This window comes from Acipenser ruthenus, chromosome 1 (genome assembly GCF_902713425.1).
Source record: "Acipenser ruthenus chromosome 1, fAciRut3.2 maternal haplotype, whole genome shotgun sequence".
Lineage (NCBI taxonomy): Eukaryota > Metazoa > Chordata > Actinopteri > Acipenseriformes > Acipenseridae > Acipenser > Acipenser ruthenus.
Genome location: NC_081189.1, coordinates 70691382 through 70706061, shown reverse-complemented (window position 1 = coordinate 70706061; position 14680 = coordinate 70691382). Strand labels below are relative to the sequence as shown.

The 14680-nt window shown below is 38.4% G+C and overlaps 1 protein-coding gene across 3 annotated transcripts in view; it reads right to left on the bottom strand.

Moving 5' to 3' along the window:
* Positions 1-11480, bottom strand: part of LOC117421401 (FHF complex subunit HOOK-interacting protein 1A-like) — a 51202-nt gene extending 39722 nt beyond the window's left edge. For 2 of the 3 annotated variants that reach the window (XM_034035780.3, XM_034035775.3), the window contains exon 1: positions 10934-11480. The gene's annotated coding sequence lies outside the window, so the exon portion shown is untranslated. Of the gene's footprint in view, positions 1-9438; positions 9462-10933 lie in introns of those variants that run through there. The other variant, XM_059028812.1, reaches the window with a different exon arrangement.
* Positions 11481-14680: the final 3200 nt, after the last annotated feature.

The window sequence follows — 14680 nt, the reverse complement described above, 5'->3', positions numbered from 1 at the left end:
CTCTGCCTCGCTTCGCCCACGCTACTCCACTACTCCGCTCGCTCCACTGGCTCCCGATCACCGCTCGCATCCAGTTCAAGACTCTTGTACTAGCCTACAGATGCCTTGACCAGACTGCACCCAGCTACCTCCAGACCCTCATCTCTCCCTACACCCCCACTCGACCTCTCCGCTCCGCCTGCACGAGAAGACTAGCTCTACCTCCGCTACGCTCCCCTGCCTCCAGAGCCCGCTCCTTCTCCACCCTTGCTCCGCAGTGGTGGAATGACCTTCCTACAGATGTCAGGACTGCCCAGTCCCTGACCACATTCCGGCGCCTCCTTAAGACTCACCTCTTCAAACAGCACCTGTAGAACTCCTCTGTTTGTATCCTGGGACACTATCACCCTTCATGTAAATGTGCTTTATTTTGCTCTTATCTGCCCCCTATTTTACTGCATTTAATCCTGTACTTCAGAATACTGTAATCTGCCAAGTGTTTAACCTGTAGTACTTTGTATTTAATCACATCCTGATGTAACTATCACTATTATCTGCTGTATTATTGAATTGTGGTTTGTCACACTTGTACTTTGCTTGAACAAAAGTTATTGTATTTCTTGCTCTTATTGTATTACTTGTATTGTAACACTTGAAATGTATTTGCTTACGATTGTAAATCGCCCTGGATAAGGGCATCTGCTAAGAAATAAATAATAATAATAATAATAATATCCAAACAATAACATGATTAGTTGTTTGTCGAAGAGTCCAGAAAAAAAAGTCTTGCTCAATCTGCAAAAGAAATTGCAACACTTGATCCTTTTTTCTGGTCAGTAGTTCAGAAATGTTTACGATGGTTTCAGATTTTTAAAAAAACATTTACTGTAACTAACTTGAATATGCTTCAATTGCTGTTATCCCCTTATTTCCTTATTTTTACCACAACAACACTAAACAAGTTTTTAAAGTTGCCCCTAAACTGAAAGAAATAAATCCGTTAACCCTTTGATAAATTGATATTGTTGCTTAATTACAGTGAGGCAGCATGACGATATAGAGGTAGATGTACTAAAGTGTTGCGCCTGTCGCAATAGTCGCAAAAAAGTCGGAAGTCTAGGGTGAAATGTGCTAAACATGCGCAATGCTGTTAGCGACTTTTTAGGGAATGCTTTGCGGCAGCAGTTTTTCTTTGTGGTTCAAACCTAGATGAATATGTAATTATTACATTCACAAAAAGGGGGCGGAGATAGTGCAAATGAGGGTTCTCAAATATTATTATGAGATGTATGAAAGCTGCAGACAGTTACAACACTTACAATTGCATCAACTTGTTAAGAACTTTTGAAAGCATGTTTTAAACAGTCGCAATTGTTGCTGGCATTTCCCAGTCTGCTTTTTCTTGTGCGTTGCCAGTTGTGCTCAATGCATTTTTGAGGCGAACAACAAAATACCTATTTTTCCCTAAAAGCAGGGTGTACTTACAAGTCTTGAAAACAAATTTCTATGACATTGGTTTCCCCAGCGTGTTGGGAGAAATAAACTGCATACATGTGCCGCTAACCCCTCCAGCTTATTCTGAGCATCTGTATAGGAATAGGGAACACACCTATTCTATTAATGTGCAGGTGGTTTGTAATTGTGCACAATTTAGCACTGCACCCCTGACTAACTTGTATAAAAATGGACAGAATGCATTTGGCTTATAGGCTACTAATAACAATACGAATTAGTCGGTCATTCCGTGTCAAATTAATCAAAATCCAGGAAAATCCCTACCTCAAGATTTAGAGTTTGCATACATTTTGTGTAGTGGAAGACACAGGTCAGGTATGAAACCAGGCCAAATATTTAAGCTCAATGATGAAGATTTGCTGAGATACACCCCCTTTTGTGTGTGTGTGGGGGGGGGGGGGGGTAGTCATACTTGAAACCACATCTCATTTTGGAGTTATTTTGAGGATCGAAAAAATTATATTTAGAATGTCAGTAGCCCTATGAATGTTTCTGTACAGATAGCCAGGGAGGTCTTCTGTAGAATCCATGCAACACAAGTACCACCGCTTCAGTATTTCTGTGTTGCTGAGGGCCTTAAAATTGAAAAATTGTCCAACTGTCAAAGTGATTTTTAAGTACATGTTCCTTCTAAAGTAGAAGAGATATCACTTTATAATTGCTTAGGTGTTCCTACTGCCTTTCTGTATGCAGCTCTGCTACTGTCTACCTACTTTACTGTCTGATTTAATGACCCCACAAAAAGACTTCAGGATGAAAGTATTGAAAATGGCCCCATCTTTGAAGGGCTGAAACCCCTTGTGGGACACAAATGAACAAACTGATCTTTGAAGGACTTCTGGTAAAATAATTGACTTGGTAATCTGTCTCCTTCACAGTTTAATAAATGTACAAACATTAACGAACACACATGTATGTTGTTTTGGGTTATATTGTACAATATTAGCAAATAGTTTGAGTTTAAACCAAGAGAAACCATAAAATGTGTATAAATAATGTAATCTGGCACGGGGTAGGGTAATTGATGGATGCTATGTACCTTCACTCTTCTTGTCATTTCTCATCAGCACTAACAAGCTCAGCAAGAGACAGGTGCCGCGGATCAGTGCACCTGTGTAAAAGCACGCTCTGACTGGCAAACGAGGAGAAAAAGGACTTGGAGGACGGCAGGCGTGCAGAGATCGAGATCGAGATAGAGAGACGGAAGGAAGGAAGGAAGGAAAGAAAGAAACAAACAAAGGATTTATCGACTATGAGTTTGGAACAGAACTGGACCTCGAGTAGTGGATTGGACTATAGGACTGGATGAGTACCCGACCCCAGTAAAACAACCCTTTTTGAACCTGAACTAACAGACTGCCTATTATCGTTTGGTTGTGTTTGCTTGGAAAGACCCCGGGAAAACGGCTTACCTGTCCTGGGGTAATTTATAGAAGAAGATTATTTTTGTTTATTTTGTTTTGTATTATTAATTTCTTTAAAAGAAGAAAAATGTATCTGCTGCCTTATTTATTAAAAAATAAATATACAGAGGCCGTGCTGTTCAAACCATATCACTGCCTCTCTGTGTCTGGTGTTTTGCACCTTACCACCTGTCTATCACCATCTATAATAATTCCCCAACTCCGCACCAGATTACAACAAATAAATCCATAAATCATAAAATGTGTATAATCTTTATATGCAAGTAGCTTGTCATAGGGCTACAGAGGTACTGATGATTCTCGCAAAGTTCTGAAACAAGCATTCATGGGTTACAGGTGAGCATTTGAAGCACTTGTAGTGAAATAATTGACTTGGTAATCGGTCTCTATCTGTTTTTTCCAGTGGTATAGAAAAAAGTATTTCATGCAATTTTCAAATATCTAAATTACAGGTACAACTGCGTGTGACATGATGTTCTTGAAATCCGACATAAAATGATATGGGCAGAACAGATATCGGTTTTACGACATGGTTTTTTAAATGAGTCTTCTGATGGATTGTGACTTGCTGTCGACCGATTAAAGTCTTTATATAGTGGTGGTGCCCCACCTGGACAGAGAGTTATTTCACCACAAGTCCTTGGTGAATGGGTGTTTTGTGGCTGCCTTTCCACAGCCACATGTGATTTAAATGGTTAAATTGTTTAATTGATAAATTGCTTTGTGATGTTTGGAAAAGTGTGCAATGTGGCCAAGTGTGAACTGAATTACTGAAGTCAATTATCCCTGGTCACACCGTATAAAAGACAAGGAAAATGTTTGTTTGGGGGAGAGTGCACGGAGAGAGAAGGGCTGCAAACACAAACCCCCCCCACCCCCCACCCCCCCCACCCCCCACCACCCATCCCCCATCCCCCACCAACAGGGACGCATTGGCCAATCCCCCTAGCTTGAAATGTCTCCATGAAAGTATCAAGACTGAACACAAACTGTAAGTATAGCCAGGCAACAGCCCAGAGGCAACTTTTGGCAGCGTAGTTCCACCTCACCAAACAGGTAACAACATAGTACTGTAAAATGAAAAAAAAAAAGAAATCTATTCTATTATTAACGTTCAAAGAAACTCAACTTAGACAAAGATGAAAGAAAAAAATTAGATATTTATAAAAAAAAAAAAAGAATTACAATATGATTAGTGCACTGTCAATACTTTCATTTTTCCACTTTTAAATGTTTGAAAATATTGGTAAAAAATCATATTACAAACGAGATAATTTGCTTCAATTGTCATGGCTGAAATAGGCTTTCAAATTGCATATAATAAAGCCTGCCAACTTGAGATGTCTGCTAAATAATGTAACAAAGCACCCACAAGCAGTCTGAGACTCCCACAATATTATACAACGAGAATTCGTCCCTGGTTTTACAGCATGGCTCGTAATCCTCTGAAAGCAGTTGGGGATTACATCAACAATCTGTTTATAACTCCCATGACTGTTTCTTGCTCCACAACTTGCCTATGCTTATTAACACTCAGTACAGCTAACACAGGTCATGTGATGCTGACGGGCTCCCAGCATCATTAACCTGTTACACAAATACTGGGGACTATTCAAATAAACTCAACAGTGGCAGGTCCTAACACTTTTACCTCTTAAACAATTCAAATAGGGATATGTTTTACCAAGATCAATAACACCTCTAATAGTGTATGTGAATCCATCTAGAGTACTTTGTATTTTAAAATATGTCTTTTGTATTGCCGTCTTCAGATCCACAGTTTGTTTTTTGGTTATTTCGATACCCACTGTATTTGGTGCATGCACCTTGGTGGCCCAGTGGAAATGTAATTTCTTAGGACAAAATCTGGTTCCAATCCAGCTGAAGGAATGTAGTGAACTAAGTTCTGGTGATCTCAGCCCAGCTCTGAGTGAATACAAGTCTAGACTCATGATGCCACTAAATTGCACCTGTCAATGCACCGTTAACTTCCATTGTGATGTAAGTTCAGTCAGTCTGTAGTTTTTCTATGTTTATGCTCAGGCTTCACAAAGAAGATAGCTTGTAATATAGACACACCAGTGAGGTTTTCATCAACAGCTTTTTCTAGAGGTCCAATACTACATAAGTACTCAGGCTGCTAAAAATCTCTGGTGTCTGTCTGAAAAGCTTTCAGCTGCTCGTAACGGACCATCTGTCATGTATATTTGCACTGAACAGGCAAATCGCTTAGCACCTGGTGCACAAATCACATCTATATTAAACAGAATAGTGTTTCTATTCTAATCCTTATACAGTACTCCAAAATACTGTAAATACAAAACACAAAAAACATAAAAAACAACACCTTTCCGAACAAGTAATTTTCCATGAACAAGTAAGTTTCCATGTATTTCTTGCAGCCATGCCTGTTTGCAATACAGACTGTTGCCCTTTGCAAACAGATTCAGAAAGGTGATCCTGCAGTGCATAAACAAATCACCTGGTTACTGCTTAGATAGTAACTAAAGCACACTGCACGCCTCTCTAACTCTGGTTGCAATGTCCATAGGAACCAAACACCAACCATGCTAGGGGAGGGGTAGGGGGGGTGGGGCTTTTCCTAGAATTCATGTAAACTAGACATGTGAACAAAAACAAAGCATCCCAGGTGGAGTAGTGTAAGGGAAATGGCACCTTTGACAAACAGCCGCGAACAAATAGCATTATTGTAGGACACTCTAAATATAATGTGAGAGAAGACAGTAATGTGCTTGGCTTGGGGTTAAAACAAAAACAAACCTATAAGCAGCAACTGCAACACCACCATGACTCTCCACCAGTACTTCTTACACTTAATCAGACAGCACATAGCACATAAGGGGGTACATATTGCATATAGCAGCTGAGACAGGGGCGAGGTTAAAGCCAGTCAATTGGAGCTGACAAGGCTGCAAGTGTTATACCGGCTGTACTTAGACAGTAGGTGTAACAGCTGCTTCATATCAGTTACAGTAGCAGTGCAACACAGCATAACAGGAGTAACAGCAACGCTAGTTCACTTAACTTTTCCGACAAGCAGTCAGAAGTGACTGTTGACTGAAGGGAAAGAGGACGACTACATCTTACAGTTTAATAACCATATTGCAGATTTACAGAATTTCCAAGTGCTACTAGGAAACAGCCCTTGCTGTCACTTAAATTTTTATAGAGCACACTTTTTAAATGACATACGTTATATAAATAAAATGTATTATTATGATTATTATTATTATTATTATTATAGCTCAGTAAATTGAAGTTTGACCTTTTACATATCAATCTTTTGACTCTGGGAAACGTCTATTATTTAAATATAATTACTCCCTTACAAAACAATCCTACATTTACTTTAAATAGCAAGTCAGGAAATTAACCACTTGAAGTGTTCCATTACAAAGGGTTCTTGGTTAGATTACCACAGCCGTTAATCAAATAAATCAGATATTTTTTGAAGGGGATAAATGTGGGTTCAATTCCTCATCTGCACCCTTTAAGCCAGGACTGAAGTCTAACCAATTGGAAAGCCACACAAATACTGATCACTAATACCCCCCCTGATCACAAAGTCAGGATTATAAAGGCTCCAAACATACAGAACTAGATCATAACGTTTCTATACTATTGTCACAAAGACATTGGCTATGATCAGGACCCCCCACAACCTCCAAACCTCAAGATTACGGAGTTAAAATGAGTGTCTTTCAATAACACCAAACCAATAATGCCATCAAAAACACTTCTTTCAGCTGGTAGGTTATGGGCTTAGTCCTAAATTGGGGCTGAATGCCCCAGGAGCATTTAATACAATGTGTCAGCTAATACCAATACTAGCAGATTTGAACTACAGTCTGTTTGCTTATGGACATCGTCAGGTCTAAAGTTGGCATGGCAGTAAAGTCTGAAACCTTGTTAGTGACACAGGAAATGTGATCTCATGTCTGTTGGCTGGTGGCTACTGAGATAGCAACTCAGTTGGTTGATGGGTTTGCCATGCTTATCAGATATATATGCTCACCCACTCCACACAAAATTAAAAAAAATTAAAACAAGGATCAGCTAAAAAAAAGATCTCAGATGTCAAGATGATACGACTTAAATGTGCTGTACATCCACACATAGCTATAATTGAGAACAGTCCTGTTTTTTTGTTTTTTTTTTAAAGTTCCTAAATATGTTCTACTGGTGGGGGGGGGGGGGGGGGGGGGTGACGTGTTGACTTAGGCAGGGTTGAAATTAAAGGCATTATTCTAGAGCAGGGCTCTTCAAGGACCGGGTCACAAGGGACAACCAAGTAGCCCGCCGACATCAGCAAAACATATTAATTAACTAAAATAAATATGGAAAATATGGAAAATAAAAAAAATAAAAAACGTGTGTCTTACTTTGAGGTATGACATGGCCCAGTTTTTGGGATGGAACTGCTAACAGTCTCGCGTTTTGATTGGTCCTGTCTGTCAGAGGAATATGATGTCACCACGAGTGAGAAAGCTTGCAGGCATTTTTAACATTGCGATCAGACTGAGAGAGATATCTGCTTTCCAGAACCTTTCAATTAAAATATAATGTGGTATTTTGCTGTACTAATAAAACAAACTATGGGTGACTGTTACTTTATATAAATTATCATGTTATGGACGAATGTAAGAATTGGCTTTCTGTGGTGATGTACTTTTTTCTTTCAAACATCTATGATCACACATCTATGATTTACTTAAATTGCAAATATTTAAATTGCACACTACTACAGTTTTGTTATCTCTGATGTAATCACAGTTTTACATGTAGACTGCCCCTGTTCTCAGGCTATGTCCCAAGTACTGTGACACTTTGGTTGCCAGTTAACGTCCCAAATTCTGGGCCACTCTGCCAGTGGCACTGGAAAAATTTTTATAGTGGGGGTGCTGAAAGCCACTGAACGAAACTGTAACCCCTATATATGATGGAAGCCATGCAAAGCAAGGGGGTGCTGCCACACCCCCAGCACCCCTAGTTCCAGCGCCCTTGCACTCTGCTGTTCTGAATTCAGCCCAGTTTTTGGGATGTTCTGCTCTTACAGATGACAGCTCAGTTTCTAGGTCATGCTCTGTTTACCATAGAAATGTACACCAGGACTGGATTGTGAATTCATTTAAGAGTAACCCTACATACATGAATCAAAGTTAATGTTTTTTTTTTTTTTACTCTGCCCAGAATTGTTTTTAAAGAAACAGAAATTAAATTTAAATGTTTTTCAAAAAGTGTATTTCTTTATTACAATGTAGAAACTACATTGCACTGAAACAGATACATGAAAATGCAGGTGTTTTCCTTTATTAAATAAGAAACATGGAACATGGTGATGTTGATTTAATGCAGGTAATCATGTCCCAAGCACAGAACAGACAGATTGAAAGTTCTTACGACTTTACAAGATGTTAAATACCCCTTAACACAGGGTGGTTCCCACCCCTGTGTCTGGCATGTAACCAATGGTACTGCCTTTCTGATCTGTTACTGGCTGTTGGTACTTTTACATGCCCCCCACCCAGCTGAAGCCTGAATTTAAAAGGGTGCTTTGAAATTCAAAGTAACCAGATCTTATCCTGTTTCCCCAGACAGAAAGGGTGTTGGCGGTGTGTGAGATTACAGGGGGAGCGATAGTTAAGGATTTATTCCTTCTTACTATAACAAGAAAAATGTAAATTGGTTAAAAATGTCTGCTCATGTTGTTGCATGGTCTGAGTGCGATACTTAAGCATGAAGGAACAGAAAAGTTCAGGTTTTCTCAATGTAGACATACACCGAAATGAAAGTAGTGTGTGTGTTGAGGTAGCCTTGTAAATGGCTTGTAGCAATAAATTACCATTTATGTTAACCAGCTATTGTTGTGTTTTATTATCTTGGGTGTGTCAGTTATTTTTCCCAGCTGCCAGCAGTTATTTGTTGGAGAAGGTGCCGTTGGTTTATTTAACCATCTTCTCAAGAATATGTAACTTCAGATGACCTTACCACTCGCTCCCACTTCCTCTGCTAATCCTTATGAACTAACAGCATATAGGAAGGAAATTTGTGAATTTAGTCACTCAAGTTTAAACCAAGCAGAATAATATCTGCTATTATTTCTCTTTTCCATGTTACAAAACATGGTATTCCAAAAAAAGGACATCTCATTTGCTTATGTAATGTCCATCAATATTTAGTCAGGCGGTTATCAGACCTCAGCATGAATAGAATGATGGAATATTTTATTCACCTATCACACACACACACTCGAAAAAAAAAAATACAATAAAGGCCTGCATCAGCTTTTTCAAATATGGGTTGTAAGAGACCAGTGCCCTTCAACAACTTAACATGAATAGGATTGCATTGTACTGTAGGCTATAAATAATGTGTAAACAGTTGGACTATGCAAACACAATGGAAAACTATTAACACATTGTAAAAGACTAGTGAGAGATTAACGACATTCTTGTTTAAAGTACAAGTAACGTGTAAAAATGTGCCCCTCAACCATTACCTGTATAGTCTTTCCCACTTGGAAACATTTACACTGGCCACAAAAGGGTTAACTGCAAGAGTGACAGAATGACACAAGTTAATTGTATCAACCTGTATGACCTAGGTAATGCCTAGATTGATACTTTGTTGCTGTACATACTTCTAGTCTACAGGTGGAAATGCCTGACATTCTAAACAGCCTGACATTATAAGCAGGTTTGGCAGTTTTTAAAGTATATTCCTAACAAAACTAGTTGCCTTCAAATGTCATTTAAAAAAAATCATATTGATTAATAGCAAGATTGACTTTAATGAGCCTTTCTTTTCACTCCAGCAAATGATGCACAGCACAAAAGGCGGTGCGCTGATTGAGTAGTTCGGCTCTCTAACAAGGTCGTTGATCCATATCACCAGATTTACATCGCGCCCTTTGTTTTTTGAGATTCATTAAAAAGTATACCACACAAAAGAGATTAACAGTTTGGTCAGACACATCAAATGTCATTAGTTAGGAAATTAACTTTATGGAATACTCCCATTACACAGCAGTTCGATCTTTTCCTGGTTTTACTGTTTTAATAAGCGTGTTACCTATACACTGTGGCTAATCAAGCTGGAATAATAAAACCTGGAATGGGTGAAACTGTTATGCAATAAGAGCCTTATTTCCATCCCTGGAATGTTATGCAAAAAAATCCGAAGATTTCATGTATCAGTATTTACTATGCTTATTTAAACTCAATGTGGGGACTGTGTGTGTGTGTTTTAATCAATAACAGCATTGTAATACATATTTGCATGGCAGTATGCACATGAGGCTTTGTAACCTGCTTTGCCCTGTCTGTGAAACAGGCTGTATCTGCATGTTTTTTTTTAAAAAAAGAAGGCGGCGGCTAATGGTGATGCGCATCAAATGGCACATTGATTTTATAATCTTTTCAACACGTGTTTTGTGTTGGCAGCTTGTGTTTTTTTTTTATCTTTTAAGCCACAACTGCTTGTGTTCCCATAGTTAGCTTTTTGCCACAGATAGGTGTGTGATTCATCAAGTTTCCATGGCACCGCAGGGAGAGAAGTTTCATTGCTGTTTACAATACTCTCCTGTGATGTGGTCCTGCCTGTCAATCTTTTAAAAACTGCCCTTATAATAATTCTTTAAATAGCACAAGGCGTATATAGCCAATCGTTTTAAGACATTGAAACCTTGACTGCCATTACAATTTACATCTCCATAAATATGCAGGGCTCCACGCAAGCACTTTATCTGCGGCGCACTCACACAAACAGAGCTTGCCCTTTCCCTGAGGATTACATACAGTCTTTCATTCTGTAACGTAAATCTAAACTTGAACATTCTTCTTAATCTTTTATTTATAAAAAATGATTGATTAAAAAGTTACAAATACAAACGGATAACGTTACATTACAGCCATATAAACCGTTTGTATAATGGGTAAAATAAATAGTAAGTTTAGTAAAAGGAAAAGATGTGCCAGACAATTACATTTACTCACCATTCAGCTGCTTCTTTCTAATTCCGAGCAGGTTTCCTTGTAGATTTTTTTCCGTCAGCAATTTCAACGACAAATATCTTTCCGGTTGCAATTTACATTACCCGCTTCAGCAGGCAGGTAAAGCGGGGTTTGTTGTAGTTTGTACAGTGTTTGTGTTTTAAAAATATCCTTCAGATAGCGAAACAACACAGGAGTTAATTTTTTTCCTTTAGAACACGCCGTAAATCCACAGATTTTGCTAACTCTTGTTTGTATTTTTTATTCGTGTATCGGTATTCGATATTAGGAATTTAAAAAATATGTTGTTGATTCCAGAAAATGAGGAACAGTGTGTCACCTTCGTTGCGTTGAATTAGGTGAGTTTCGGTGGTGCCGCCTTTCGCTCCTCCCTCCGTTGGTTTAAGCTGTCTCACACTGGGAAGTCGGGATTAAAGTAGTTTAAAACTTCAAAACCCATTTACTTACGGGCTTTTGAAGATGACATAGCTTGCTAATATTACGTATCATTTGAACATAAAAACACATTTGAAGGAGATGTTCTTGTTTCACTTGCACTGCGTTTTGTAACCGAACACCAGCAAGAAAAAAAAAAAAACGAATTAATGCTATAAAGTTTTTGTCAACATGTGATAAAAGTATCCTCTCGGAGAGGCTAATTATTATTGCGTTTATTGATTTTTCACATTACCTCATTGGACTACTGTAGCTATGACATTGCATATGTTCTGTCATTTTCTCAAAAGCGTAGGTCAGTCCCTTGCCTGTATAGGCTGTTGCAATGCGCAGCAGGCATACATTCCATGTTCCAGTAACGATTTCTTCCCCATGAATGGCACCTTTCATGATAATAGTCCAAGGTAAACAGGAAAACGAAGCATTAGTGCTGACATTGTAGAAATTAAACAGTGTAGTGTAGGCGGATGGTGAAGGGAACATTCATAAACTTTAATGCTGTTTAGTTCAGGATTAGTACACCTTTGCCTGCAATGGACATTACATCATAATAAAACCACCTTACTGGGTACTGGATGATAACAGGTACATTCTCTCTGGAGAGCTACACATACACACACACAGTGGTTAGTTTTTCTGTCACAGTGTTGACTGGAGAAAACCACTTCAACCCCCCCCCCCTCCAACTATACTTTTATTTATATTTTAAAACATAATACTCTTATTCATGGTGGATTTGTAGAGGACTATTCATCTTCCTTCATCAGAACTCAAATTAAAGAAAGTTAAGTTAATGTTTCAAAACTCAATACTGTACAGAACATTTGTAGAAGCTCCTGTGTCACACAGTCATGTTCAGTTTTGTAGTTTTACACAAGTTTCCTCCCAATTTGTTTCCATCACCATTTTCAAAATGTCTTACCTTTTAAATATCCTTATACAGGCATGTGTGTTTTGTGTGATTTTCTATGTTTCTTTTTGCTCAGATAATTTACAATGCTTATTGATTCAGTATGTTTAAATTCTTCTTTGTATGGTGATTTTATTACGTGTATTTCCAAAATGTTGTTTCTAACCCTGTTTTCACACTGTAGTTTCCCATGTTCTTTCACATTAGCTTGCTTTATCAGCCCTCATGCTGAAGCAGCAGCCTCCCTTTGTGTGTTGTGCACAGTAATTGTCTTTGTTTTTTGATTGGATTTGATATACTATAGTACAGTGTCAGTACAACAGGAATAACATGATTCATCCAGATTTACATAATCTAGTCTGTATAATACTGACATTCTACAGTACATGCTCTTTGTTGTAGTTTAAGTAATTCATTAGCAGTATTATTATTATTATTATTATTATTATTATTATTATTATTATTATTATTATTTATTTCTCAACAGACGCCTTTATCCAGGGCGACTTACAATTGTTACAAGGTATCACATTATTTTTACATACAATTACATTATTTTTTACACATTATTTTTACATACAATTACCCATTTATACAGTTGGGTTTTTACTGGAGCAATCTAGGTAAAGTACCTTGCTCAAGGGTACAGCAGCAGTGTCCCCCACCTGGGATTGAACCCACAACTCTCCAGTCAAGAGTCCAGAGCCCTAACCACTACTGCACACTGCTGCCCTAAATTATATTATTATTATTTATTTCTTAGCAGACACCCTTCTCCAGGGCGACTTACAATTGTTACAATATATCACATTATACATTATACAGATGTCACATTAAGTTTACATACAATTACTCATTTATACAGTTGGGTTTTTACTGGAGCAATCTAGGTAAAGTACCTTGCTCAAGGGTACAGCAGCAGTGTCCCCCACCTGGGATTGAACCCACAACCCTCCAGTCAAGAGTCCAGTGCCCTAACCACTACTCAACACTGCTGCCCTAAATGATATGCTCTATTCTTATTGCACCATGAACATACCCCCAGGTTTAACAATTTCTATTAAAATGTTTAATATATACATTCAAACTTCTGAACTAGGTCAGAGATGGAAATATGACTCTCATTCCACACCGTTTTGAGACGCTCTAAGTTATGCAGTGCAATACAAGTTTTATTACCAAATAGGTCATGACACTTCACCACTGGTCCACAACTAAATGCAGAGGAGCTTGATTCGGGCTCCAATCTGCAAGCTTGACTGAGACCATGACTTATTGTAAGAATTTAAATCCATATGCCATTATTCTATAACATTAAATATCTGTAAATTAAAAGAAAAAAGTAAACCTCTTACCTTTCAATTACTTTCAGGAATTTTGTGCTTCCGTAAGAAATAAAGATGGAGAGCCGGTATTAATCGCTTTTTGAATGATCCGCCGTCCAGCAACATTTAGCAAAAGATGCTGCATTTAACACAGCTAACAATATATTCGTAGCAGTAGCTAATTAAAAAAACTGAGACGAAGTGGAAATGACAAAGCAACCCACTATCTCCCAATAACACCTGCAGACCTGGAGAAGCTAAAAAAAAAAAATCGTGTTAGATTTATTTAGGCTAATTTACCGCTTTGCGTCGGGCGTTATAACGCCCAAAGTGTGCGGTTATCTCATGTTAACCCACCCATTGTTGTACCTTAATTCTTCAACGATACACATGATATCAGTATATTACTTTACCATATACATGTTTACAGTTTTAATATACCTCAGTGTGTTTCATGGTTATTTAAAAGCAAGCAGTGGCATCTTGTGGTAAACCACTGTAATTACCAACGTTTGGAAGTTTCACAAGATCTCACCACCAGAATGCAGTCAGGTTTTGTTTAGTGGTTTTTGCATCTCTCCCAAAACTTGTCACTTGATGTTTACTATACTGGTCAAAACCTGGATACAATTCCATCCATGTTGTGTAGCTCACAGGTGGAAAATTACAAGCTCATGTTGCTTTGTTTTCTTGTAGTGAACAGAACATCAGAATAGAAATGGCACTCCAATTCCACTTAAAGGTCTGCTCGGGCCTAAATTTAAAATCCGATCCGAACCCGACCTGACCAAATAAAATCCGAACCCGACCCGAGCCCGAAACCTTTGAAATATTTGCCTACCCGACCATCTCCACAAATATATTATTCCTAAACACTATTGCAACTAAGTGCCTTCAATGTAGAGTGTCCAGTGAAAGCGTAAATAAATAATTAAAAAGTCACTTACAATTAATCATATCTCATTTACTTCCTTTCCTAGTAATCCCCCCCTCTCCCTGCTCCTCCTACCCTCACTGTCACCTCTCGCCGTAACCTCCGCTCTCTCTCCCCCTCTGTCC